Raw genomic sequence first — 23,823 nt, 5'->3', positions numbered from 1 at the left:
TTCTGGGATACATGTGCAGAAAGTGCAGGTTTGTTCCATAGGTATACATGTGCCACGGAGGTTTGCTACACCTATCAACCTGTCATCTAGGTTTTAAGCACCAAATGCATTAAGTATTTGTCCTAATGCTTTCCTTCCCCTTGCCCGCCAACCCCCAAGAGGCCCTGGTGTGTGATCTTCCCCTCCCTGTGTTCGTGTGTTCTCATTGTTCAATTCCCACTTATGAGTGAGAACATGTGGTGTTGGTTTTCTGTTCCTGTGTTAGTTTACTGAGAATGATGGCTTCCAGCTTCATTTATGTCCATGCAAAAGACATGAACTCATTCTTTTTTTATGGCTGCATAGTATTCCATGGTATACATGTGCCACATTTTCACATTTTTTGGGGGGGTGGGGTCAGAGTCTCGCTTTGTGGCCCAGGCTGAGTGCAGTGGCGTGATCTCGGCTCACTGCAAGCTCCCCCTCTCAGGTTCATGCCATTCTCCTGCCTCAGCCTCCCAAGTAGCTGGGACTGCAGGTGCCTGACACAACACACAGCTACTTTTTTGTAGGAAAGATGGATTTCACCATGTTAGCCAGGATGGTCTTGATCTCCTGACTTCATGATCTGCCCGCCTCAGCCCCCCAAAGTGCTGGGATTACGGTGTAAACCACCGCGCCTGGCCTATATGTGCCAAATTTTCTTTATGCAGTCTATCATTGATGGGCATTTGGGTTGGTTCCAAGTCTTTGCTATTGTACATAGTGCTGCAGTAAGCATGTGTGTGTTTGTGTCTTTATAGTAGGATGATTTGTAATCCTCTGGGTATATATCCAGTAATGGGATTGCTTGGTATTTCTGGTTCTAGATCCTTGAAGAATCACCACACTGTCTTCAACAAGGGTTGAACTAATTTACAGTCCCACCAACAGTGTAAAAGCATTCCTATTTCTCCACAGCCTCACCAGTGTCTGTTATTTCTTGACTTTTTAATAATCACCATTCTAACTGACTTGAGATGGTATCTCACTGTGGTTTTGATTTGCATTTCTCTAATGACCAGTGACGATGAGCTTTTTTCATATGTTTGTTGGTCAAATAAATGTCTTCTTTTGAGAAGTGTCGGTTCATATCCTTTGCTTATATTTTGATGCAGTTGTTTTTTTCTTGTAAATTTAAGTTCCTTGTAGATTCTGGATATTAGCCCTTTGTCAGATGGATAGATTGCAAAACTTTTATCCCATTCTGTAGGTTGCCTGTTCACTCTGATGATATGCAGAAAGCAGAAACTAGACCCCCTCCTTACACCTTGTACAAAAATTAACTCAAGATGGATTAAAGTCTTAAATGTAAAACCCGGCTGGGTACGGTGGCTCATGCCTGTAATCCCAGAACTTTGGGAGGCCGAGGTGGCTAGATCACGAGGTCAGGAGTTTGAGACCAACCTGACCAACATGGTGAAACCCTGTCTCTACTAAATTAGCCAGGCGTGGTAGTATGTGCCTATAATCCCAGCTGCTCCAGAGGCTGAGGCAGGAGAACCACTTGAACCGGGGAGGCACAGGTTGCAATGAGCCAAGATCGTGCCACTGCACTCCAACCTGGGCAACAGAGCGAGATTCTGTCTCAAAAAAAAAAAAAAAAAAAAGTAAAACTCAAAACCATCAAAACCCGAGAAGAAAACCTAGGCAATACCATTCGGGACATAGGTATGGGCAAAGACTTCATGACTAAAACACCAACAGCAATTGCAGGAAAAGCCAAAGTTGACAAACGATATCTAATTAAAGTAAAGAGCTTCTGCACAGCAAAAGAAACTATCTTTGCATTTTAAATATCTTAGAATCACAGTCTGTGGGAATCTCAGAACTTCTCTGGTACAATTTCCTGATTTTATATTTGAAGATATAATGACCTATTTTGTGCAAGTTCATGAAGCTCAAGTTCATAATCAAGACTGGAACTGACTCCCCTTTTCTGTCAGTATCAAAGCTAATGACTGGAACTGACTCCCCTTTTCTCTCAGTATCATGGCCGGAGGATCACTTGAGCCTAGTGTGTAAGATGTACATGATCTGGAGCCCGATATCTCTGACTTCATGTATAATACCTTGCCCTGCTCACACCACTTAAGTTCACAGTCCTCCCCGTGGGTTTCTGAAAACCAGGTACATGCCTTGCATGGGATGCCTGCCGAGCTACTCCCTCTTTATAGAATGCTCTTCCCCCAGGGCATCTGCACAGTTAACTGTTAGACCTTCTTCAAGGCTTTGCTCAATTGTCATCCTCTCAACAAGACTCACCACCCAGTTTTAAATTTCACCTTCCCACAAAAATCTCCACCTTTTAAATTAATTTTCACCAATTTAATTATTTTGGCACATTTTTGAAAATCAATAGCTCATATAATCATGAGTCTATTTCTCACAGAAATAAACTGTCTCTATTGCTTACATTGTTCTACTGCAGTTTATCTCCATCTGAATATCTATCCCCACCATCTTCATTATTAAAACTTTAAAGTAGGTTTTGAATTCAGATATAACAAACCTTCCAGCTGTTTGTCTATTCTGAAATTTTTTTGGTTGTTCTATACTATTTTTTCCATATATGTTTTCACACAAGAAATTGAAACTTGTCAATTTCTTGCAAAATCCTCTTAGGATTTGATTGGATAACACTAGCTTCATAAAATAAGTTGAGAAACATTCCCTTAGTCTCTGTTTTTGAAGTAGCTGATATGAGATTGGCATTATTTATTTAATATTTACTAGACTTCACCAATGCTATAGTTTAAATGTTTGTCTCCTCCAAAACTCATGTTGAACTTTCTTTGCTAATGTAATGGTATTGGGAGACAGGACCTTTAAGAGGTGATTAGGCCATGAGCACTAGGCCCATATAATCCATTTTAACAAATATTTTATGTACACTTAAAAAGGATGTATAATCTACCTATGTTGGGTATCGCATTTTATAAATGTAATATAAATTAATTCAAGTTTGTGGAGAGGGTGGTTGAAATACCTTATATCTTTGTGGGTTTTTTTTCCCCCTAGTTCTTCTATGAATTCCCGAGAAAAAGGTAACTATCCATAGTGCATTGAATAGTGACCCTCCGCCACCCCCCCGCAAAGGATATGTCAACCACAACCTCAGAATGTGACCTTATTTGAAATAAGGGTCTTTGTAGATATAATTAAGATAAGAATCTAGAGACCACAGTTACCTTGACTAGAGAGATCCTTGATTCCAAAGATAGATTTCCTTGTAAGAGAAAAGAAAAGCAAGCCAGGAGCCACCAGGAGCTGGAGGAGACAAGGGTGGATTCTTCCCCCAGCCTTGAGAGGAAGCATGGCTCTGGTGAGGCTCAGTTTCAGACTCCTAGTCTCCAGAACTGTGACAAAATAAAATCATATATATGATTCTTCTTTTTTTTTTTTTTTGACAGAGTCTCGCTCTGTTGCGCAGGCTGGAGTGCAGTGGCATGATCTCGGCTCACTGCAAGCTCCGCCTCCCGGGTTCACGCCATTCCCCTGCCTCAGCCTCCCGAGTAGCTGGGACTACTGGTGCCCACCACCACGCCCGGCTAATTTTTTGTATTTTTAGTAGAGACGGGGTTTCACAGTTTTAGCCAAGATGGTCTCGATCTCCTGACCTGGTGATCCGTCCGCCTCGTCCTGCCAAAGTGCTGGGATTACAGGGGTGAGGCACCATGCCCGGCCAAAATTATATTGTTTTAAGTTAACAAATTGATATTAATTTGTTGCAGAAGCCCTAACAAACTAATGCAATTGACCCCTGAACAACACAAGTTTGAGGGGCATTGGTCCACTTATGTGCGGATTTATTTCAGTAAATATATTGGAAAAATTTTTGAAGATTTGCAACAATTTGAAAAAATTAAAAAAACCTCTATAGCCTAGAAATAGAAAAAAATAAGAAAACTTAGATATGTCATAAATGCATAAAACATATGTAGATACCAGACTATTTTATTATTTACTATCATAAAATATACATGAACTTACTGTAAAAAGTTAAATTTATCAAAACTTATGCACACACAGACTCTACATAGTGCCATTTGCAGTCAAGAAAAATGAAAACAAATGTGAAGATGCAATATTAAATCATAGCTGCATAAAATTAACTTTAGTACCCACTGTACTACTGTAGTAATACAGTAGGGAGTTTGAGACCAGCCTGGCCAACATGGTGAAACCTCGTTTCTACTAAAAATATAAAATTAGCTTGGTGTGGTGGCAGGTGCCTATAATCCCAGCTACCCAGGAGGCTGAGGCAGGAGAATCACTTGAACTTGGGAGGCAGAGGTTGCAGTGAGCCGAGATTACACCATTGTACTCCAGCCTGGGTGACAGAATGTCTTAAAAAAACAAAAACAAAAACAAAAACAAAACAAACAAAAAAAATCATCTCCTGTAGTTCTCATGTATTTTTCATTGTGTTTAATGCAGTACCATGAATATTGAATAACCCCATGGGAGCATAGGAGGTGCAACTATTGCTGCTGTAAGTGTTCCTAAGAGGCAGAGAAAACTCATGACATTACAGGAAAATGTTGAGTTACTTGATATGTACTACACACTGAGTTCTTAAGCTCTAGTTGCCCATCATTTTAGACAGCCAATTCATCTTGTAAACAGACTTTGTAAACTTCTGGTATTGATAAGTAAGTACTGTCAATGTGTTTTGTCTTCCTTGTGATTGTCTTAATAACATTTTATTTTCTCTAGCTTGCTTTACTGTAAGGATATAGCATAAATAACATACTAGCATGTTTTAATTGACTACTTATGTTTTCTATCAGTAAGGCTTGTGGTCAGCAGTATGCTACTACTAGTTCATTCTGGGGGAGTCAAAGTTATACTATATTTTTTACTGTGTGGGAGTCAGCACCCTTAACAATTGTAGAATTTTCTATTTCTGTCCGTTTTTGCTTTCTGTACTTTGCAACTCTGTTATTATTATTAGTTGCACAGACACTTATGATGTTATATCTTATTTTTTAATTGACCCCTTTATAGTTGTGTGAATTGTTTTGTTTTGTCTCTATTAATACTTTTGGTATTAAAATGTATTTTTTCCTGATTTTGATGTAGCCAATCCTACATAAATGTGCTTACTATTTGCATGGTAAGTTTTTTCCTTCCACTTACTTTCAACTATTTGTGCCAGCCCCTGGCTACCACCATTCTACTCTCTGTTTCGGTGAGTTTGACTATTTAGGGTACCTTGTGTAAGTAGAGTCATGCAATGTATCTCCTTCAGTGATGGGCTTATTTCACTTAGCATAGTGTTGTCTAGGTTTATCAATGATGTTAAAAATAACAGATTTTCATTTTTTAAGGCTGAGTAACATCCATAGCTTGCATATACCATATTTTCATCTATCTGTATACATATAAGTTGTCTCCATGTCTTGGCTACTGTGAATAACATCACAATAAATCAGAGAGTGCACGTATTTCTTAGTGATAATGATTTCAATATTTTTGGATATATATATGCAGAAGTTGGATCATATGGTATTTCTATTCTTAATTTTTCAAGGAATATCTGTACTGTCTTCCATAACAACTGCACTATTTTACATTCTCATCGTGTACAGGGGTTCCAGTTTTTTCACATTTTCACAACACTTGTTATATTTTTCAATAACAGCCATTTAAATGGATATGAAGTGTCATTGTGGTTTTAACTTCCTTGATAATTAACAGCTTTTCATATACATGTTGTTCATTTGTATGTCTTATTTGGCAAAATGTCTATTCATGCCAATTGCAAATTTTTAAACATCAGCTTATCTGATTTTTTGCTACTAAGCTATAGGAGTTTCTTATGTATTTTGGATATTTGGATATAAACTGATAAGATATATAATTAGCACAATTTTCTGTCATTTTATAGGTTCTCTTTTCACTCTGTCAGTTTTCGTTTTCTTTCCTGTACAGAAGTTTCTTAGTCTGATGTCATTCCACTGGTCTATTCTTGCTTTTGTTGCTGCTGCTTCTGGTGTCATCTCCAAGAAATTATTGCCAAGACCAATGTCAAAAAGATTTTCCTTTATTTTTATTTCTGAAAGTTTTACAGTTTTAGGTCTTACTTTTAAGTCTTCTATCTATTTTAGTTGATTTTTGTATGCCATGGAAGATAAGTGTCCAATTTCTTTTGATGTGGATATCCAGTTTCCCCCCATGCTATTGACGACATTATCACTTACCCATTGTGTATTCTTGGGAACCTTGTGGAAGATCAGTTGAGTGTAAGTTACTGTATTTATTTCTGAGCTCTTCATTCTTTCCCATTGGCTTTCATGTGTGTTTTTATGACATTACCATACTGTTTCGATCTTTGTAATATATTTTAAAATCAGGAAGTGTGGTACTCCCTGATTTGTGACATTTTCTGATTTCAATCAGAAAGTATCAATATTTGCTCTTTCTCAAAATTGCTTTGGCAATTTAGGGTCTTTTGTGACTCCATATGAATTTTAAGATTTTTTTCGGTATCTATAGGATTGCCATTGGGATTTTGATGGGGATAGAATTAAATTTGTAGATTGCTTTGGGTAGTATGAACATTTTAACAATATTAGGTTTTCCAGTCCACAAATGTGGTATGTCTTTTCATTATTTGCATCTTTAATTTCTTTCATCAGTGTTTTGTAGTTTTCAGTGTACAAGTTTTTCACCTCTTTGTTTCTAAATATCTTATTCCTTTAGATGCTATTGTAAATAGGATTTTCCCCTTCATTTGCTTTTCAGATATTTCAATGTTAATGTACAGAAATGCAACTAATTTTTGTACATTAATTTTGTGCATTGCAATTTTAAAAATTAGTTTATTGGTTCTAAATATTTTGTGCGAGTGGATTCTTTATAATTTAATTTTCTGCACATAAGATTATGTTATCTGAAAAAATAAAAAAATTATTTCTTTCTTTTGTGTTTGCCATTTATTTTTTCTTGTCTAATTGCTCTGGCAAGGACTTTTAGTACTATGTTGAATAGAGGTGTTAAATATGGGCATCCTTGCCTTGTATTGTATCTTAGAGGAGAAGCTTTTAACTTTTCACTTATGAGTATGCTGTTAGCTGTGGGCTTGTCATATATATAACCTTTATTATGTTGAGGTACATTTCTTCAAATTGTGTCTTATTTATTGAGGGTTTTTATTGTGAAAGTTTGTATTAGTCCGTTTTCATACTGCTGTAGAGAAATATCCAAGACTGGGTAATTTATAAAGGAAAGAGGTTTAATTGACTCAGTTTCACATGGCTGGGGAGGCCTCAGGAAACTTACAATTATGGCAGAAGGGGAAACAAGTACCTTTGTTACAAGGTGACAGGAGAGAGTGTGAGCAAAAGCAGGGAAAACTGCCTTATCAAACTATCAGACCCCATGAGAACTCACTCATTATCACGAGAACAGCATGGGGGATACCACCCCATAATCCAATCTTCTCCTGCGAGGTCGTTCCCTAGACACATGGAGATTATGGGGGTTACGATTCCAGATGACATTTTAGTGGGGACACAGAGCCAAAACATATCAAAGTCATTGAATTTTTAAAAACATTTTTCTGCATCTATTGAGATAATCATGTAATTTTATCCTTCTTCCTGTTAATGTGTTCTATCAAATTTAATGATTTACCATCCCTGCATCCCAGGAATAAATTTCACTTGGTCATGGTGTGTGACATTTTTTAATATGGCCAGGAGCAGTGACTCATGCCGGTAATCCCAGCACTTTGGGAGTCTGAGGCAGGTGAATCATGTGAGATCAGGAGTTCGAGACCAGCCTGGCCAACATGGAGAAACCCTGGCTCTACTAAAAATACAAAAATTAGTTGGGTGTGATGGTGACTGCCTGTAATCTCAGCTACTTGGGAGACTGAGGCAAGATAATCGCTTGAACCCGAGAGGCAGAGGTTGCAGTGAGTCAAGATTGTACCACTGCACTCCAGCCTGGGTGACAGAGTGAGACTCCATCTCAAAAAAGAAAGAAAAAAGAAAGAGATGTTGAATGTGTTTTCCTCATATTTTTTTTAGAGATGTTGCAGCTATGCTCATTGGGAATAGTGGCCTGTAGTTTTCTTGTCATGGCTTTGTCTGGCTTTGGTATCAAAGTAATGCTGGCTTCTTGAGTTTGAAAAAAAATATTTTTGTTATAGTTGTGTCTAACAGCACATATCTCATTGTTTCTCTTATGAATCCACTGGATATTTAAAATTTTAAATTTGCCAAATATCAAGCTTAATCCATAACATGTTTTTATTTCTTTTTTTAGGGACAAGTTTTCACTCTGTTACCCAGACTGTAGTGCAGTGGCGTGATTACAGCCCATCACCCCCTTGAACTCTTGGACTCAAGCAGTTCTCCCACTTCAGCCTCGCTAGTAGCTAGGACTGTAGGCACGCACTACCACACCCAGCCGATTTTTACATTTTTAATTCTTTGTGGAAATGTGGTCCTACCATGTTGCCCAAGTGGTCTTGATTCCTGGCCTCAAGTGATTTTCCCACCTCAGCCTCCCAAAGTGCTAGGATTACAGGCATGAGGCATTGTGCCTGGTCTGAAGGTATTTTGGTTGTTTGTAGAAGTCCCTTTTATTAATGTAAATATTCACCAGTTTTTTTTTTTTTTCCCTTTCAACTTTTATTTTAGATTCATGAGATATGTGTGCAGGTTTGCTATATGGTGTACCCATTTTGTGACACTGAAGTTTGGAAAAAATAATCATTATTTTGCTTATTTTATTTTATGCTTCTTTTATCTTTTCTCCGATGTTTTTGGGTATCAGTTATAGATTTTATTTTTCAATGTAAATATTATGGAAATTTATCCATCCTTTTCACTCACAAAATGATACGTATCTCTTCTTTCCTCATCCTCTTTCTTCTCTCCTTCTAGAACTCCGATAAGAATTACCTTAAACACTTGGAGTCTTTATTCAGGATTCTGACCTCTCTTTCATGTTGCTCTATCTCTTCATCTGTGTGAGTTTCTCTCTTGTTAATATATGCAGCTCTATACTTTAATTCATAAATTTTATCTTTGTGAGTATCTAATTTGCTCTGAACCTATCCATTGAGATGTAATTCAAATTATTTTATTCTCACATCTCCAGAACTTCTATCTGCTTCTTGTTTAATTTGCCTGGCTATGTTTTAATTGTCTGCTATCAATGTGCATGTTTTCAGATTTCTGATTTATTTCTTGAAATGAGTCACATGTAGCTGGTTTAGATCCTCACTCACCAACTGTAGCATCTGAAGCCCTTGAGGTTTCTGTTTGTCTTTTAGCTGCCCTCATGAGCAATACCTTGCTTCATGTTTGTTGTAATTTATAATCAGGAGTTTATTTTTGTGTGACCCTGATCTGTGGAATGCTGAAGTGCCTGGTTGGGGCAGTGTTTCCTCTAGAAATAATTTCCCTTTATCTCTCCCTTGCACATAGACTGCATTAAGTTTTTTTCTTGGCGAGAGGTATCAGAGCACATAGGCCATGTGGGTTGAAATCTCAAACTTATCTGAGAGTAGGATAGTAGTTGTGAATTTTTAGTTTTACAACCAGAGTCGAGGTGAAAACTGACTGGCCTTTCTTTGCTTATAGCACACTTTTGTTCTACCTGTCCTTTCACTGAGGGTTTACTCTTCTGAATGTTCTAGTTCCATGAGAGAGTTTATTTATAACTTTCTACCTTAAGTGGACCCAAGGCCTTGTCTCGTGTACCCTGTGTGGTCAGTAAAGGTCACCCTTTTACTCACCTTCCTTTTTACCTTTCTCCACCTGGTTATATTCATATACATCACACAGACATCTCCCCTACACACACAAACATAGACACAATGTACTCATCCATGTTCCTTCAAAACCTAATATTCATGTTGAAATAGAGAGAAGCCCATTTCTCTTCTTTGACTAACCTATTACAACGTTGCCATAGTGAATTTGGAAAAGCCAAGAGACTTTGAAAATATCTTTGTCCTTATTTAGCTCCGTAGGAATCAGCTGAGTCTAATCCACATAAGACTATTCCACTTTTAGAAGATCCTCTTCTAAAAGTAAGGAGAGACTGGTCATGGTGGATCACACCTTGAATCCCAGTTCTTTGAGAGGCTGAGGTGGGAGGATCACTTGACACCAGGAGTTTGAGATCAACCTGGGAAACATAGTGAGACCCTAACACTAAAAAAATTTAAAAATTCAGCCAGGCTTGGTGGCACATTCCTGTAGTGACAGCTACTCTGGAGGCTGAGGCAGTAAGACAGCTTGAGCCTAGGAGTTAGAGGCTGCAGTGAGCTAAGACTGCATCACTGTACTCATAGCTCAGCCTGGGTGAGAGGGCAAGACCTCATCTCAAAAACTAAAACTAAATTTAAAAATAAGGATAGAGCTTGAGGGTGAAGAAGGTAGAAAATTGTTGTTCGGTGGGTGTACAGTTTTAGTCATGTAGGATGGTGGCATTTGGGGGACCTGTTGCATAGCAATGTTCATGGCGTTGACAATATTGTATCTGACACTTGAAATCTGTTGGAAGGGTACATTTTATGTTATGTGGTTTTTGATTTTTGGAAATACAATAAATAAATAAATAAATAGGGGGAAGTCTTAAATAACTCTAGGAATCTTTTCAAATGTAACAGCCAATGAATATATAAATCCAAGCATTCTTCGGCATTGAACAAGTTTTAAAATTTTGCTTCAGGTGATCTTTCAACTTATATAAGTTTTCATGTAATAGTTCCTTAATAAATATTTGTTAGAATCCTTTTCTGAGTGAGAAGCACCACCTCTTGTAAGCAGATATGTTAAAAAAAATAAATTTCTGTGCTTTCTTTGTGGCACAAACATCCCAACTTGAAATGCTTCTGCTCAACTTCAGAAGCTGCTTCTTTGGACATTTTTACTTAAAATCCTTTACTCACTGATATGCGAATCTGGCTAATCAACCAGGTCCTGGATTCCAAGTTGGGTTGGGTCTATACACATGAATACCTTAGTTATTTAAGACTGAAGGAGGAAGCTGGGTGTGATGGGTCGCACTGTAATCCCAGAAACTTGGGAAGCCGAGGCAGTTGGATCACTTGAGCCCAGGAGTTTGAGACGAGCCTGGGCAACATGACGAAACCCCACCTCTACAAAAAATTCAAAAATCAGCTGAGCATGATGGCATGGGCCTGTATTCCCAGCTATTTGGGAGGCTGAGGTGGGTGGATTATTTGAGCCTGGAGTGGTCAAAGCTGCAGTGAGCTATGATAGTGCCACTGGGCTGAAGCCTGGGCTTGTGAGACCCTGCTTCAAAAACAAACAAAACAGAACAAAAAGACTGAAGGAGGGTCTGTTCAATTGAGTACTAATGCTATGAGGGAAAATGTTGATGGAAGGAAAGTGAAAAATACTGGGACACATGCAAACCTAGAAAATCTGTCTATGTAAGCCACTGCATTATGATGCAAACAAAACATCCAGTTTTAATGGTCAGTGTATCCCCAGAGCATTTCGATTATTCACATTTTTCCCCTAAATTGTGGGTCAGTGGCACCCTCACATGTTTCTCTCCTGAGTGGCTCTCTTCCCTGTCCTCTCTTGCTCTCCACTAGCCTAATGTCTCTCAAGATGGTGACAGGGCTCCATCAGACCTGGGCCAATGGCTCTGAGTGCTCAAACAGTCCTCTGGGTTGCAGCTCCTCCCCAACTACTGTGAGGCAGCACTCCATCCAAGCCAGCCTGAAGGCAGCCAAATGGAAAGTGGAGGAAAAGCAATATTCCTTGGCAGAAACAACAACACAGTCATGTCCAAATCTTACGAATTCATGTCAGTGCATACTGGCATTTCTTGAAATTCCCCAAACAAATGAAAAGGAATAAACCTAGCTGTATTTGCATACAGAATGTATTCAGTCCAAACAACTACTAATTTTCTTCTAAGATTCTAGACCTGTGATTCTGATGTCTTGTAGAATAGCTCCTTATCACACTTCCTTTTCTCTGTCCTGTCTCCTACTTATTCCACTGACAACAGTGAACCATATTTTGCTTTCTTAGGAAACTACTTTCCTAGAGCTGATGGGCATACAGAAAGATATTTGGCAACAAACTGACACCACAGATGTGCTCTAGGACCATCGCTGGAATAGGTCACTCAGTAAAACACAAGTCTATATTAGAAAAGCATCCTCAGTGTACAAACATTGGCTACCCAAGGATGGCTTAAAATTAAGATGTATAATACTAATGCATTACTAATACACCATGAGGGAGTGGTCCTGCTATTAAAGATTTCAGAGACAGGCTTCAGTTAATACAGTACCTGGGAAAACATACAGCCAACTTCAGATGTGCATTGCATGTAAGAGCATATGCATTAAAGTTTCACACACACAAAAAAATGAGTAATTAGAACTCGTCTTCATTCTCAAGTTGAACACTGGTCTATAAGTTACTCTATAAAGCAAACTATAAACTCGCATAGACCCAGGAAAATCAAACCAAGGATAAATTGGGTGAGAGTTTAAGAGGTGGATTAAAGAAAAGAACTTTTGTACTTAAAGGGAAAATGTTCATATTTATGCCAATTTTAATTAATCCATTAATAACCAGACAGTCTGAAGAAGATTGAGGTAAAATAAAATGGTTTGATATGGTACTCATATGAAGAATGACAGATGCCAGTGAAGAAAATACAAGTAGAAATAGTACCCAAGATCATCAGATTTTGTCACTGATGCTGAAATATTTCCACCAAACAGGAAAGAATATATTGTTTAAGACTATTGCTGAAAGCATCTTGTTTATTGGATGTCTATTGTTCCAAATATTCTTATGATTTTCTAATTTTTAGCCTAATCTTGACATGAATACATGTCAAATGCTTATTTTAAAGGCAAGTCATGAACATGTCACTGAGCATGCTCTATATATAGTGCAGTACTTCACTAGGCACTATGGGGAGATAATGACAAGGCATGCTTTCTAATGCCAAGGAGGATCAATGTTATGTTGTTTGCAATGAAAGTGAGGATCACTGCATGGGTGGCCCGAATCAAAAGAACAATTAATTAGAGGAATGGCAAATTTGGAATTTATTTACACAGAGGCTCAAAGTCAGAGGGTCAGTAAATATAAAAAACGGTGTCAAAATTTGTAAAGGCTGAGTTTAAGACTATCTTCCAAAAGTTTATCATCAATGACATATGAGAAGAACACACCTGATGGTATTATCCTTTGAACATTAGTAATAGAATAAGGTAATCAATAAGAAATGAAATACCTAGGCAATCTAATAAAGGATCAGATGAGCATGAAGTTCAACCTAGTAGGAAAAGCAGAGTTGGAATAAATTTTCCAAAAAGAGAGGCCAGTTCAGATTAAGGGGATAAGAACTCGGTTTTAAACATACAAATTCTTTTTTCTTATAAACATCACTCATATAAAGACATAAGATATAATAACCACATATAAAATATAAGAACTAGTTGTAAATTTATTAAGTGACTGTGTAACTGAACATGTGTTTGGAGTTCCCCAAATCTATGTAACACATAAATTATTATTTGTCACACACTGTCCCCTAGAGTCCCACATAAAAGTAGGAGAAAAATGACATCCAATATTTTAGTGCCTCTCCAATTATTACAACCACTTTTTAGACCTAATGGAGAAATCTGCATCATTATTTAAAAGACACTGCTTTTTGGAGGCTCATATCATTCAGTTATTCTACTTTTTATACTTTCCCATCATAGTCATTTTTGTATTTGTTTAGTTTTGCTGCATAACAAACTGCCTTAAACCTAATGACTTATAATAATAATTATTTGCTCAACTCATAATTCTCCAGGACAGCAATTTGGACTGTGCCTAGCTGAGGTGTTATCTGGTCTTAATTGGAATCACTCTTGCTTTTAGATTAACTGAGAGATGACTAGACTGGGACAATAACAGCTGGGACCATGTATTTCTTCTTGGTGTCATCTGTCATCCCCCAGCAGGGTAGCCTAGACTGATTCACATAATGACTGGGAAGGGTTATACAAGAAATCAAGTGGAAACATTCAAGATTTTTGAAGCCTAGGCTCCAAATTGGCTCCCATTCTTTCCATCGCATACTAAGTACATCCACTGAGACAAGTTATGAGATGAACACAAATTCAGGAGCACAGGAAATAGACTCTTAGATGGGAAGATTTAAAGAGCTTTAATTGTCAAAGACATGGATGCAGAGAGACATGAAGGCTCATATTCATGCTTGCAAGCTCTTACTCTTTCTCATCTTCTGATGTCTTCTCCTCAGGCAATGAAGATTTTCTTCTTGGAATCATGACCCATGTCATTTCCCCATGACCAGCCATCATTATGGCTGACTTGAGATCTCTACGTGGCACTCTAGCCTCTCAGGTCTTAATCTCTTCATCTCCAAAGACCTTTACCTCCATGCCACATTGGTCATCTGTTGCCTTGCCATATCCTGGGCCTTGTCTTCACTGGAGTAAATTTACCTTTGAAATGGAAGTAAACACTCTGCTTTCTGACATAATCTCACTCCTTTTGACTCTCATTATTACTGACCCTTTTTCATTGTCATTATTGGTATTTCTAGGCCTTTGACTTTTCTACCTGTATATAACTTCCTATATTGCTTAGATTCTATGCTAAGTCCATTTAATCATTCTCCTGGCTATATCTTCAAATTTTTAAAAAAACTATATCTCAGTAGTTTTGCAGTTCAGGTGCCATTCTTTAAAGAACAATAGCCATGGCTTGGTGTGATGACTCACATCTGTAATCACAGCATTTTGGGAGGCCAAGGCAGGAGGATCACTTGAGAACAGAGTTAGAGATCAGCCTGAGAAACATAGAAAGACCCTGGATCTACAAAAAAACTAAAAATTAATTGGGTGTGGTGGCATGCACCTATAGTCACAGATACTTGGGAGGCTGAGATAAGAGGATCCCTTGAGTTCAGGAGTTCAAGGCAGCAGTGAACTACGATTGAACTACTGCAGTCCAGCCTGGGTGATAGAGCAAGACCCTGTCTCAAAAAAAAATAGAAATTAAAGAAAAAACCCAGCCATAACCAAACACAACACCAGCAGGACATTAAAGACAAAATGGGGTGTGTAAAACTACACATCTAAAAAGGGGACCTATGTAGTTTTAGTTTTTGCCTGATTTGCAGTTCGCATTTGTTTATCCTTGCCAAGGTGGTTGTTATTGTTCTTCTGGATAATATGGAGTCCTTACATGTGTTCCTTGTTTATCGTAGTATTTTAGCTCAGGCCATAACTTTAGCAAAGCAAAAAAAGCAATATTCCTTGGCAGAAACAACAATGTAGTCATATTTACAAAGGGTCAGAGAAAAAACAAAACAAAACATTTTTTTTCCTTATGAGCTTCTGGCAAATAAACTTGAAGCTGCAGTAGGAAAATGTGATAGCTTCCACTCCACCCTCCTGAGTCTCCTACCACCCTGGTCTCTCTTCACCCACCTGAAGAGAGCTAGAAGAGCACAGTAAATCCTTGGATAGCTCCTGTGCCAGAAGTCATTTTTAACCTCTCAGAAATGGAGGAACAAAATACTTACAACCTACGAAAAGATCATAAACTCTGCAAACCATCAAAGCCAAGCGGGAAAATATGGCATTTAAGAGGGAGAGAATGAGAGTCTAACTTACTACTCATAATTGAATGTGTTGAAATCCTCAGATTGGTGAAACCTTCTGGTTATACAAAGGCAAAATTTCTTTTTGGGAGACACACTTTATTCTCTCCCTCTCTGATGCTAACTGCTACTGAAAGTTCATTTCATCTTTAAAAAATACGTACACTATTCTTTTACCTCAAATTTCACCATTTTATTTCAATATTTTGGGAAAAATTAAAGCACTGGAAACAGAAGGGAACATTTAGACTCCTGAAGGTGATAGTTCTCTCCAGGTCACAGAGCCAATGCTACATTTTATGCTCAGAATTTGAACACAGATTTGCCACTATGTTCTGCATTCTCCTCCTGTACTAGAAGAGCAGAACTCATGCAGTTATATATCACTTTTAAAAAGTATACCTGTTTTGTTTTATTGTATTGCTCTAGTTAATAGCTAGATACTGACGCATCATAGTTAAAACAAACTGAACCAAGAACAGCAAAAATTAAAGCAAAACTATGTATTTTTCATACCCTCCTGCCATCTTCCCTGTGTTACTTGCTGCTTTTAAACTTATACCTAAAGAGAAATGATCATGGATGAATGTGTACGTCATTACACTTGAATGAAAGACTCACTGAACTGTCAGTGACCAAAGGAGCAGAAATACACCATTTAAAAATAATTGCAGGTTGGGCATGGTGGCCTGTGTGCAGTGTTTCATGCTTGCAATCCCAGTACTTGGGGGGTTGAGGTGGCAGGGTCACTTGAGCCCTGGAGTTTGAGACCAACCTGAGCAACATGGCAAAACGCTCTCCCTACAAAAAATGCAAAAATCATCCAGGTGTGGTGGTGTATGCCTTTAGTCCAGCTACTTGGCAGGCTGAAGTGGGAGAATCATCCGGAATTGGAAAATTACCTGAGCCAGGGATCGGGCCACTGTACTCTAGCCTGGTCAATGGCAGTGAGACCTGGTCTCAAAATAAAATAAAATAAAATAAAATAAAAATAATTGCAGAGCTGTGTGTGGTGGCATGCACCTGTAATCCCAGCTACTCCAGTGTATGAGGCAGGAGGGCTGATTGAACTCAGGATTTCAAGAGCAGCCCAGGCAGCATAGTGAGATGTGTATCACATTTTTAAATAAAATATACAATTTAAAATAACTACAATATAGTCAGTGAATGACCCTCCAAAAAGGAATAGAAGAGGTAGCTTAGAGGCAATCACCAGCTTAGAAATGGGCTGCAACATAAACCTTTGTGTTTGAATTAGCTATTTTAAACAGAAAAAAAAAAAAAAAAACACTTTCTCTTCAAATTAAGAATCTTTTAAATCATACTAGTTCTCAATGTCAATGTTGGAACAGTGCTCACAGTAATGGATGGTATTTAACCGACACTTGATTAGCGGCAGTTTTCAAATGATGATCCATGCACCACTTACGTTGTAATCACTCTCAGAGAGAGTTGCAAAAGAAGATTCCTGGCCCAAGAGCTAACCCACCCAATCAGATCCTCAAGGTAGTAAAGCCGGTGGGGGGATTGCAAGTGCAGTGGAGAGATGGATGTATCTGCGAGGAAATCCCTTCAAGTGTGGAAAGTGGCATCACTGGAGATCATTAGCATCTCAGATATTGTTGGGACTGTTTTCCACAGAAAGGAGATTAAGTTGCAAAGAGTCCTGTTTCCCAATCACACAAATGATGCATTTATAACTTCAGTATTCATAATTTGAGAATTGTCTCTACATTGAAACCTCAATATCTTTTTCCTTTTTTTTTTTTCTCTTTTCTTTTCTTTTTTTTTGTAAGATAGGGTCTCAATTCTCACTCTGTCTCTCAGCCTGGAGTGCAGTGGTGTGATCATAGTTCACTGCAGCCTCGACCTCCTGGGCTCAAGTGATCCTCCCACCTCAGCCTCTCAAGTAGCTGGGACCACAGGTGTGTCGCACTGTGCCCATCAAGTTTTTTGTATTTTTAGTAGAGATGGGCTTTTGATCTACTGAGCTTGCCCAGGCTGGTCTCAAACTCCAGAGCACCCACCTTGGCCTCCTAAAGTGCTGGGATTCCAGACATGAGCCACTTGCCTGCCCTGAGACCTCAGTATTTTTTAAAGAGCACATCTGCGTTCTTCTACCCTGGCCACTGACATATTGCACATGGTTAAAATCTGTGTTTTAACATGCATAAGAAATTTACATGAAAAGATCTGCATCAGAAGTCCTCACAGGAAACATGGCAGTGGTCTCTAATAAACTCTGACAGGAATCAAATACTTGAGCTGGAATTAATGCCACAGGCAGCCACAAGGCCAGGGCAAAGAACATTTTCCACTTGCATACCCATTTTTTCAAAACTCTTTCCTGTCTAGGCATCCTCCAATCCCAAACCCAACCCCACCTTTAACAATGGCTGCTGTATTTGAATCAAAATGTGAATTTGAGTTATAATTTAAAATATTGAGGCTGGGTGTGGTGACTCATGCCTGTAATCCCAGCACTTTGCGAGGCCAAGGCAGGTGGATCACCTGAGGTCAGGAGTTTGAGACTAGCCTGACCAACATGGTGAAACCTCCTCTCTACTAAAAATAAAAAAATTAGCTGGGCGTGGTGGTGCGTGCCTGTAATCCTAGCTACTTGGGAGGCTGAGGCACAAGAATTGCTTGAACCCGGGAGGCGGGAGTTGCAGTGAGCCAAGATCGTGTCACTACACTCCAACCTGGGCAACAGAGTGGGACTCTGTCTCAAAAAGAAAAAAACAAAAATTGAACAGTTGCAGAAAGCAAAGAGACCACAGACCACAGGCTCATTGGAGCAGTGAACAAAATCACAGTTTCTCCAAACGACTAGATCATGTAGGTTACTTGCTTATAGTTAGAACAATACAACTCACAGAAGTTTCCAGTATCATTAAGTATAAACTAATGTTTCATTAATGAGAAAAGCGAGGCTTAGAAAGGTGATTGTGTTAAACTGCAAATAACACAGTTTAGTGTTAGTGTTATTGCTTCTAGAACGTGGACTTTTTTTTTTTTTTTTTTTTGAGACAGGGTCTCGCTCTGTCGCCCAGGCTGGAGTGCTGTGGCAGGATCTTGGCTGACTGCAACCTCCGCCTCCTGAGTTCAAGTGATTCTTCTGCTTCAGCCTCCGGAGTAGCTGGGACTGCAGACGCCCACCATCACGCCCGAATAATTTTTTTTTTTTTTTGTATTTTCAGTAGAGACAGGGTTTCACCATGTTCGCCAGGATGGTCTCCATCTCCTGACCTTGTGATCCGCCCGCTTCGGCCTCCCAAAGTGCTGGGATTACAGGCGTGAGCCACCGCGCCTGGCCAAACGTGGACTTCTCGACTCCAATTGAGTTTGTTTATTCCATCAGCAGACTTCCCTTTCTTTATATAAATGGTAACTTTCAGACATATAAAGGCGTATTAAACAGCATTTATTGATGATTTGCTTCATGGGAAGAGATAACGAAAGCACATGGTACAGTCCAGCTTATGAAAGCATTCAAGAAGACCACACTCATGATGAGAGGGGACCTCCTAATGTACGGTCTGGCCCGGGTCACTTGAGGGTGAAAAGAGCATTAATTAAAACTGTGTATTTTATAAAATAATTATGAAATGACTGTCAGACTGACATTAGTCTTTTGTTATATCGAATATTATATATTCAAAAACTTTTCAGAAATAAAATTATTCATAAAAATAAGCTACACGTATATAAAAGCAAAACCTTCAAACAGCCATTATTTTATTTGAACATTAGAAATAACAAACAGAATAGGGCTGGGCGCGGTGGCTCATGCCTGTAATCCCAGCACTTTGGGAGGTCCAGGCGGGTGGATCACGAGATAAGGAGACCGAGACCATCCTGGCTAACACGGTGAAACCCCATCTCTACTAAAAGTACAAAAAAATTATCCGGGCGGGGTGGCGGGCTCCTGTAGTCCCAGCTACTCGGGAGACTGAGGCAGGAGAATGGCGTGAATCCGGGAGGCGGAGCTTTCAGTGAGCCTACATCGCGCCACCGCAGTCCAGCCTGGGTGACAGAGCGAGACTCAATAAATAAATAAATAAATAACAGAATAACTATACATTATGTATGGATATTATATATATGTACATTACAAGCATTTTTTCTGAAAAATATAATTTTTCGCAGATTATCTGAGATCTCAGATCATCTTAAAATTTGTTTTAAATACAACTTTCTGTAATCTCCTTCAAAGTTACATCTTATGGCTCCTAAATTTGTAACTAGACACTTTCTACATACCCTTCTTTCTAGATTATCGATTTTTAATTGAAAAAAAATATTCCTTTTTCCCCTCAAAATAAAGGCTGAAGTGTTCCATATGTTCAGAGCAAATTATCCTAAAGGAAGATCATACCCAATTGTATGGAAATGTGTAATGACACACATGCTCACAAAAAGTGCAAATACATTCACAAGTGTTGTATTTTTGCCTCCATTCAGCGACTTTTCTTCAAATATCTTCCAAGTAAATCTGTTAAGTAAGTTGTATGTTTCATACAACTTCATAATTTTCCTAAACTAAATTAAGATGTTTCAGAATAATAGGGCTTCTCAAGTCCATGCCATTTCATTACAGAGTATAAGACATTCACGTAAAAAATAATGTACATCAAGTGCTTATACAAAAAATATTTCTAACTTTGACAGTTAAAGGTTCCGTCTTCATTAGAGTATCACCAATTCTTTGAGCACGATCATGAGCCGTTTTATACCATGAACACTTCTGCTCCTTGGGTTTCTTTTGATTGATACAAAAAAAAGTTGGTGTTTTTTGTTTTTTTTTTTTAGATGAAGTCTTGCTCTGTTGCCCAGGCTAGAGTACAGTGGCGCAATCTGGGCTCACTGCAACCTCCGCCTCCCAGGTTCAAGTGATTCTCTTGCCTCAGCCTTCCGAGTAGCTGGGATTACAGGTCCACACCACTATGCCTGGCTAATTTTTGTATTTTTTTTAGTAGAGACAGGGGTTCATCATGTTGCCCTGGCTGGTCTCAAACTCATGACCTTGTGATCTGCCCACCTTGGCCTCCCAAAGTGTTGGGATTATAGGAGTGAGCCACTGCGCCGGGACTGTTTGTTTTTTACCATGATAGTTTTGGAAACTATATTTACAATAACATCCAAAATAATGTCAGGAGTTTCACCATTGACAGGATGAAAAGCTATACTTTGATTCCATAAAAAGCATTAAAAGTGATCTATTATTAGAATTAACTGCTCTTTTGCTCTTTTATTTGAAGCATCTGATAACACTAGTATGGCAGTGACATTATTTAACAGTGCAAACAATTCTCTTTGTGGAATCCCAGACAACCTCTTACAGCTATCACTTATTTTTTTTTTTTTTTTTTTTTTTTTTTTGAGACGGAGTCTCGCTCTGTCGCCCAGGCTGGAGTGCAGTGGCCGGATCTCAGCTCACTGCAAGCTCCGCCTCCCGGGTTCACGCCATTCTCCTGCCTCAGCCTCCGGAGTAGCTGGGACTACAGGCGCCCGCCACCGCGCCCGGCTAGTTTTTTGTATTTTTTTTAGTAGAGACGGGGTTTCACCGTGTTAGCCAGGATGGTCTCGATCTCCTGACCTCGTGATCCGCCCGTCTCGGCCTCCCAAAGTGCTGGGATTACAGGCTTGAGCCACCGCGCCCGGCCTTTTTTTTTTTTTTTTTTTTTTTGAGACGGAGTCTCCCTCTGTCTCTCAGGCTGGAGTGCAGTGGCGCGATCTCTGCTCATTGCAAGCTCCGTCGCCTCCCAGGTTCACACCATTCTCCTGCCTCAGCCTCCCGAGAAGGTAGGACTACAGGCGCCCGCCACCATGCCCGGCTAATTTTTTTGTGTTTTTAGTAGAGACGGGGTTTCACTGTGATCGCCAGGATGGTCTCCATCTCCTGACCTCGTGATCCGCCCGCCTCAGCCTCCCAAAGTGCTGGGATTACAGGTGTGAGCCACCGCGCCCGGCCCACTTAATTTTTTATATGTGAAGAATTTACAATCTAAAATAACAAAATTAATTTAGAGAAAGTCAATCTAAATAAATGTAAAAGTTTTTTTTTGCAGTGTAATAGGTAAATGTGCTTTGTGTATCTTCATGTTTTACGTTGTTTATAGGCATAGGTTCCTTAAAATAACTATCAAATGTTCAAGTTTATGATAACACTTTTTTAGGAGACATGTGTCTTCTGTGTTTATGTGGTCAATGATATTACTATAAACCCATGGTTGATGAGTCTATACATATTTTATATAGGTTATATATTTATCATCTGGTTTCTTGAGAATGGAAATTCAGTTATGTGTCTATTTTCAAACCAAAATGTACTTTTTTAGATCATTTGCACTGCAAGGATTATTGCAAAAAATGTTACAAACAACAAAATAAATAAGTACAGATTTTTTCTACACAGAGTCACTATAGCGAGGTCTTCTTTGCCTGCATTTGTTTTCTTGCGCTTAACCTGTAGTATCTCGGGTGTCCCTCTGACCATTCCACCTGACCTTGTGTATCTCCCAGGCCCTAGCAAGGACTGTGGCACCAGCAGCCATGGTGAGCTGATGTTCATTATGGGAGCACCAGGGATGGCAGCTGACTCTCCCACCTCTACCCATGCGTGGAAGGATTCCACTAAACCAGGATTCCGTGTCAGCGCACAACCCCATTACAGCCACGGGCAACCTGCAAGAGTCCAGTGACACTGAGATGCTAGGTCGGTTTGGAAAAGAGGGGCAGAAGCCAGAAGTGAGAAGGGGCAATATCCAAATCCATCCCAGGGCATTTTAAGGCAGCAGTTAAACATTGTATTTTATTTTAAGAGAGAAAACATCAATATGCATGCTAAATGGACAGGGAGTGGTTCAACAGCCATAAACCAAGACTGTGCAGGACATGCAAGTTATGACATTTTTTAGGACTTAGAGGAAAGGAAGTACTTACCTTGCGTTATTTCAAGGTACTGATGGGGCACATGACATTTCTTGTTGTTATTGGCAACAAAAAAGAATGCCTTTTTTGGTATTTGTCCCACAACCTTTTTTGAGAGAGCCTCTTCCACCCTTTAAGTATGCTCTTTAGGAATGAATCTAGCCATGACTCCCAGGGTTTAAAGCTCATGATGTTTCTCCTAATCCATGCCCTTGTAGGACATTCCATCAGGAGCCTCCACTTACCTAGTTAAGTGGCTTGAAAGATGACCCCAATTCTGAAATGAGATGCCACCCTGAGCAGAGGGCCCAGCCAACCTGTGCCTAGATTCTTGATGCAGGGAACTGTGAGATAACACATTGGTGTTGTTTTAAGCTGGTAAATCTGTGGTACTCAAAAAGCAATGCAACTTTAAATAAAAATATCGACTAGGATAAACTAATTTTATTTATATATGTGCATTTATTTGTGTATCTGTGTATGTAAACATACATCAACAAAGAGGCTGTCCCTAACCAAACTTTAGACAGGCTCCTCTGAGCTCATTTTTGGCTAGGCCTCATCCTTGGTGTGTTCTGCAGTGCCCAGTTTTAGCAAGACTCCGGCCATGTTGGCTTAGCCAGAATCTCCCGCCCTGGAGATCTGATCCAAGTCCTTATTCCGCACCATCCCCCAAGTGATTATCTGATCACCCTAGCTTGCATTCAGCAAGAATCCTGTCAAGGCCATTTAGCCAGAAATCCTTCATCTCGCTGACTTAATTCAGTAGTTTTCCATCATCCACTGACCACCAACTTGGCTTCTTGGCTATAAATTCCCACTTTCCCATGTTGTATTAGGAAATGAGCCCAGTTCTATACTGAGGCCTCTTTTTCCCTGTTTTGACAGCCCTTAAAATCTGTTTTTACTACATATCTCTCTGGCTCTTGTTTTTCTTTAAAAGGGCAGGCATATGTAATAACCACATAAAATGCACACAGCCTATCCACATACTCATGGGTCATTTATAAGAAACTAGACAGCATATGGTAATGTACACATACATGTATAGTGTATCCATGTGTATATTACTTACTGGAGAAGTGAGGAGTTTCCTTTAACTAGAATATTAATGAGGCCCTTAATTGACCCAAAGAAGTTTGTTGTGATTTAATTTTTTCCTCCTGTTCTATTTCTTCAGTAAACCCGGCAGTAGTCTAACCTTAAAAAAGGAGTTGA

The 23,823-nt window shown here is 39.1% G+C and overlaps 1 long non-coding RNA gene across 1 annotated transcript; it reads left to right on the top strand.

Annotated features, from left to right (window-relative positions):
• Positions 1–4,411: 4,411 nt before the first annotated feature.
• LOC117075864 lies at positions 4,412–23,033 on the top strand. Its single transcript, XR_004434169.1, has 3 exons — positions 4,412–4,673; positions 22,198–22,390; positions 22,824–23,033. It is a non-coding gene; the product is annotated as an uncharacterized LOC117075864 (long non-coding RNA).
• Positions 23,034–23,823: the final 790 nt, after the last annotated feature.

Source organism: Trachypithecus francoisi, unplaced genomic scaffold, assembly GCF_009764315.1.
Source record: "Trachypithecus francoisi isolate TF-2019V2 unplaced genomic scaffold, Tfra_2.0 Contig00190, whole genome shotgun sequence".
NCBI classification, from domain to species: Eukaryota; Metazoa; Chordata; class Mammalia; order Primates; family Cercopithecidae; genus Trachypithecus; species Trachypithecus francoisi.
This window is presented reverse-complemented; position numbering and strand designations above follow the sequence as displayed.